This window comes from Rhynchophorus ferrugineus, unplaced genomic scaffold (genome assembly GCF_030347505.1).
Source record: "Rhynchophorus ferrugineus isolate W39M unplaced genomic scaffold, kcgeb_rfMv2 rfM6, whole genome shotgun sequence".
Classification (NCBI taxonomy): domain Eukaryota; kingdom Metazoa; phylum Arthropoda; class Insecta; order Coleoptera; family Curculionidae; genus Rhynchophorus; species Rhynchophorus ferrugineus.
Genome location: NW_027472585.1, coordinates 40,442,516 through 40,448,515, shown reverse-complemented (window position 1 = coordinate 40,448,515; position 6,000 = coordinate 40,442,516).

Sequence of the window (6,000 nt, the reverse complement as noted above, 5' to 3'; positions counted from 1 at the left end):
TTACTTTCTATTAAGTCCCTCTTCGGGATTTATATTTTGTCGTATATATAACCAAACGTATTATAAAACTAAAAATACTGCTACGAATTACTCTTATTTGCATTCTTTTAATATATTTTATGCTCCAATATAAAGTGCGGCAAAATTGATCAATTCCAGAATGGTTTTTCTTAAAATAATTTTTCTAAATTAATTGTATCTTACCTTAGACATGCTTAGTACAATCTTAATTTACATATTAATTTATTGCCACTGTTCTGTTATACGGGTACGGGATTAATACATGTTTATATATTTCTTAAATTAAAATAAAGCTAAACTACTTTAGTTAAAGTTACGAATACCCTTAAACACGAATACCCTATATTAGTTCGTGTGTATTGGTTCTCTTCAATCTTTTAATTTCTTGCGTTTAGTTTAGTAGCTGTATTACTTCCACGTTAATGCGATTTTGTAACTTTATTTCTTCTTTTAAAATCGAAATCTTGGATCCCTTCGGATATCCATTTAATTTAAAGGTCAACGTGTAGCTTTTCTCTCGTTACGCAGCTATAATCATTGGTAATTAATCTTAAAACTATCGAAACTTAGAATTTTTAGATCTAGGTATTTAGTTGATTCTGCTTGAGGAATCGGGCATCCCTCAACTAATATAAAGAAGATTTACGTCATTTTACCGCAACTCGAGATTGAGTGAACATAGGCAGATCCGATTCTATTAAGTTGCATTTTCTAGTCCGTAGTTCGGTTGTAGATCGTGTAGTAGTCATACTTACACTTTTTCATTCTTAGGCGAAGATAGATGTTTCGTCATGATAAATGTGTCGTCGGAAATTGTCCAACGTGCTTTTTATTTTGTTTATTTTTGTTGGGATATAAACAATATAGAGCAGATACAGGAGTGATCTAAAGACACAGGATTTGTATCTATTGTAGATTCTATAGCATTCGGTTGGAATACGTTAGCTAAATATTTTGCGAATATTTCAACTTTTTGTTGTTGAGCCGAACCCATTCATTTCTACCCTTTTTAATAGAATTGCCTATAATCTGATAATTGGTCTTTTAAATTCAGGGATGGCTTTATATAATGTCTAATCTTTGTCTGCCTCAGGGCTTAATATATAATAGGCACTTACATATTATTCGAAGCAATAATTTTATATCCCTTAATTTTTTGGTTTTTCAGATTACTAAATCTATTAAATATTGTTTTGTCTGCAACATTTCTGGTTCTGTGCCGTACTTTTCTACTTATTCGTCTTTCTTTCATCAATTTTATAATTTTAAGGGTGTAATTTTCCTTATATTCTGATTTGCCTCTTGTAGTTGGGATGGCTTCTTTTGCAGCAAATCATATTTTCAACTATATTTAGGATTTGCCGCTTAAGATTTTCTGTGCTTTTGAGTCTTAGGTTTAAACTAATTTGTTCCTGCATTCTAAGCCAAAACGTGTCCCAGTGAGTTAATTTGTTGGTTAGGTCAGGCTTCTTTCTAAAACAGCGGAAATGCCTTAATAAGTTTTCTGCGTTTTAAATGAATCTTCTTATTCACTATAGACGGTAATCCTCTAATAGAGACTTTGTACCATTTGTCACTTCTTAATTGATATGTGCGGAATTCAAGTTGAATAAAAGGACTATCCGTGATCACTTTATTTGGTTTCATCTGAATGAGATTTTTCTAGATATATCTATAATCTTTTTCGTTTATAACAGTAACTTTAATGTGATTAGTTGACAGGGCTTTGAACTGTACTTGGTTAGTGGCAATAATTTTTATTTGTGTTCTGAATAGAGTGACATTAGCAATATTATGTACCCTAATCCTGGATGGCAGAGAAAATCTGTTTTCTAGCTTCTTTTTTTATGATGTTCCGTCCATAAAATGATTCGTTAATGATTACTTACTAAGAGATAATGTGGCATCACGGAGTCCTTCCTCTATTTAGCCTTCTTATTCTTTGCTGGTAACAATTCGGGCTGTTCACCTACCTTTAGTTCTACTTCGTCCTAGTCTATAAAGTACTTTAGTATTAAGTTTTCTCATTTTGTTGGCGTCTCCTCGATGATTTATAACTCACCCCGGAAATGCAATCGTATAGCAAATTCATCAGTTAGTTCCAACATTATTTGGTTAGTTATTATACACTCATTGTTTTGTTGACATTGCTTTGTATGACATGTCTATGGTATTTTTGCAAGAACTCTTGTTTTTACTGTTCGGTAATAATTTGGGCAAAAGTTGGTTTAGCGGCACATATTCACTTCGGTTTAGGTTAACCATGTCACCGTACCTGCGAACTCTTGGAAACATTTAACTAAATGTTTAGCGTAAGAAAATACAGATGTATTTATGCAACATTTGTAGAGTTGTTTTCGAGAAGGAAACAACAAGTCTTGGCTCTATCTAGCTTGAGATCGAAAGGTTTTCTTAAATTATATGAGTATAAAAAGTAATTTAAAAAAATTTTATATCGATTTTTTTTTCTGTAGCAGTGGTCAAGACGACAGGAAGATTCTATTACTATTACAATAATCACTGATTCGTGATTCGAATCCTGCTGGGGAATTATCGTAAATGTATGTTTGAGACTGTCCCAGTCACGCCAGTAACCAGGCTGGTCAAAACTGAGTATATTCTAGGATAATTTCCAAGTTGGTCACTCGCCATTTTATTTGCTTAATTTCAAGTGTCATGATTCGAATATTGTATTCAAATATACTTTCATAGAAATACACCGATTTTCATAATTGACATCTTCAAACTGCTATTCTTTGAGATTCAACACCCTCGTTGCGAAATAAAAACGAATCAAAAGAAAGGTGCTTGTTAGTAGTGATAAATATCGGGCGCCATCCAGTTTTAGGTCAATCAATCTCATCGCCGGCGTCCTATTTGCATTTTAGTGCAGTTATTTTCCACTTTGTTGGAAAGCGCAAAAATAATGAGAATCCGGGCACTATACCGTTATATTGGATTCTAAATTTAGTTTCCACTTTTCATCTGTATATCTCACTTCAAATTGGTATGTTGTTTATGGCAATTTGAAAAATGTTTGATCGGATTTTATATCAGGATGTTTATTTCATGTTTTTAATATTTTAACAAAAATAGATTGAAGTACATTGAGTAATTTGGTAAATAAATTAATTAGTGTCAGGTACCTAGACTGTCGTTTTATTAATAGGTAGCCGAAAAAACAATTGACATAATGATTTCAAAAATAAACTGTTCCTTGACTCAGAATGGTTTGGTATTAAAGTGATTATTTATTATAAATAAAAAGTGCTTAGAATGAGACTCAAATTTCTACATTCATCACTTATTGAGCTTTCAAATAAAATAGGTTTTGTCTAGATTTACGTTTTTTTGACGTGGTATTTACATGCTGAATTCGAAAATCACTTCTTTTTGTCACTATTTGAAATATTAGATGAGTTATGGCATTAAAATAAAAGAGAATATATTTAAAAAACATAATTTTACTAACAAACCATTAACGATACATATTTTTATTCACTAACACACATAAAAACCTGATTTTCCCTAGTGACGCTCTTCTTTATACATTTTCGCTGTAGAAAGAATCTGGAAGATACTTCAGAAGCGTTTAATAATAGTTTGATATCATTGAAAATGATTGACATCTTTTCCCCATTTCTTTAAGGCTTTGGTGAAATCGTCCCAGTTACTCTCCACTCATATCTCTCTCATTTTCCGGAAAGTAGTCACGGTGGGAATGAAGAAAATGTTTGACACATTATTATGAAAAGACAATTTAGGGTCTCGCATGGAGGGGTATTCCTAACACTTAAACCTAATTCTGCTAGAGTGCCACAAGGTAGTGTCTGGGACTATTTTTAAATCTGCTCTATACTGCTGATATCCCAACAACATTTGCTGACGACACAGTTATAATGGCAAAAGATGTTGTCAACAAAATCTACAAATCGATTAAAGGCTGAAAAATACAGCTTAACAGCTCCAAGTATTTCCATGTTAAATTAGCGTTGCCTCCGAATAGGTTAAACTCGATGGTAGGTTAAAGTGGAAACATCATAACAGCAGCAGAGCCGGAAAATAATCTCAGCTTGACCTAAAATAAAAGAACTTGCTTTATCAGTCAATCATAAAGTCTATTTGGACCTATGGGGTGCAAATATGGGGTTACACTAAAACATCAAAACTTATAGTGATTCAATGTATCCAAAACAGAGTTCTACAATTAATTACCAATGGTTATCACTACTTAACCAACGAAGAGCTGCACCGTGACCTCGAAATCAAATGGATATACGAATAAATCCGAACTAAAATATGAAATAAGGTGGCTAAATAGCAGCAACGTGGAAGCAATATAGATACTGGACAACAGGCAGGAAATTAAAAGATTGAAGCGAACGAAACGCTTGAACTAGTTTAGTATATATAAGTGTATTTCTAAGTTTAGCTTAAGTAGATTAAATTACTTTAATTTGGGAACTACATATTGATGTATTGATCCCGTAAAAGTTTTGCTTGTATATTATTGAGTAAGTGTAGACAACAGAATAATAGTAACAGATTAATTTATAAATTAAGATTGTAAATTGTAGATATCGAATGTAAAATGTAATTAATAAAAAAAATGTTATGGTCTAGTAACTAGTAATTTTAGGTATTTGGTAATTAAGTTTAATGAGATAATATTCTTCCTCTATTTATAATTTTCTAAGCATAAACTAAAATCAACATTGGTACTCAGGTAATTTATTAGGCTGTTCTATTGCTATTCGTATAATTAATAATGACAGTTAAAAGCAAATGGTAAAGTAAATCTCCCTTAAATAATGTAAGCACGGAATAGTTGGAATCTATTTGTAAAAAACTATGCTAAATTATCATTAAAATAACATATATGCTAAAAGGGCAACGCTTAAATAATTAATCCAATATTAAAACTATTCTCCTAGCCGAACAATCAATTTTTAAATTAGTTGGAATGCAATTGATTGAAGTAAAAGGAAATTTCAGTTCCCTCAAAGATAAGCTATAGTTCTGTAGTTCCTTTTGAGCTCTTTTCACTGGCATACTATGCCACAAGTTCGCTTTCATTTAGGTCCCTCTTTTGATTGTAGGAAATCCTAAGCATCAATTGATAACTTCATTGCTGGATTCGATATACTAAGCAGGATTCATAACATTACGTAGCACCTTGTTCTGAGATATTTTAAAAGCTAAACATATTTATAAACGCATATTAGTATGATATTTAGTTAAATCTGTAAACACGAATCAAACAATGGACAATTTTTGGAATAAGATGCAATGAATATTTTAAATGCAACATTGTAAAACCTTGACAAAAGGTACCTGAACAGGCAATTTTAATATTAATTTTATTGCATCATTTATTTAATATTCAGTTAATTCTAAGACAAAAATACTTTTAAATCAATTGATTATTAAGTACAAAGACCGAGTAATGTCACTTAGTGGATATTAGTCTCTGAAACTACTTTACCTACTTATGAGATCGAATTATATTGAAATTAGGTCGACTACTTTTCAGCTAGTTTAATTTATGGATAAAGAATTGTTTTATATTATGGAATAAAACTGATCGAAATACTATTAACCGCGTTTAAATGCATGGCTTTACAACGCGTGTTATATGCCGGATAAAGGTTCTTAAATCTTTAATTAGTTCGCAGCAAATTTTGTTGACAAATTACCACTATCACGATGTTTAATTTATATTTTTGACCACGGCCCGCTCTGAATTTCAAGTGCGTAGCGACACCTACGCTGCAATTACGCTCTTGTTTAATTATTGTATTTTGCAAACTCAATTTTCCAGGTATAAACACAAACGTATTGTCACCGCTAGTCATATGGCCTATCTGAAATTTAATGACGGTAATATTACATCGCGGCCGGAACCTGCCGCCTGTTCGGCTGCTGTTTTCGAATAATTGCCTCTGCTGGTTCTGATTCCGGTATTTTTAATTAATTTTA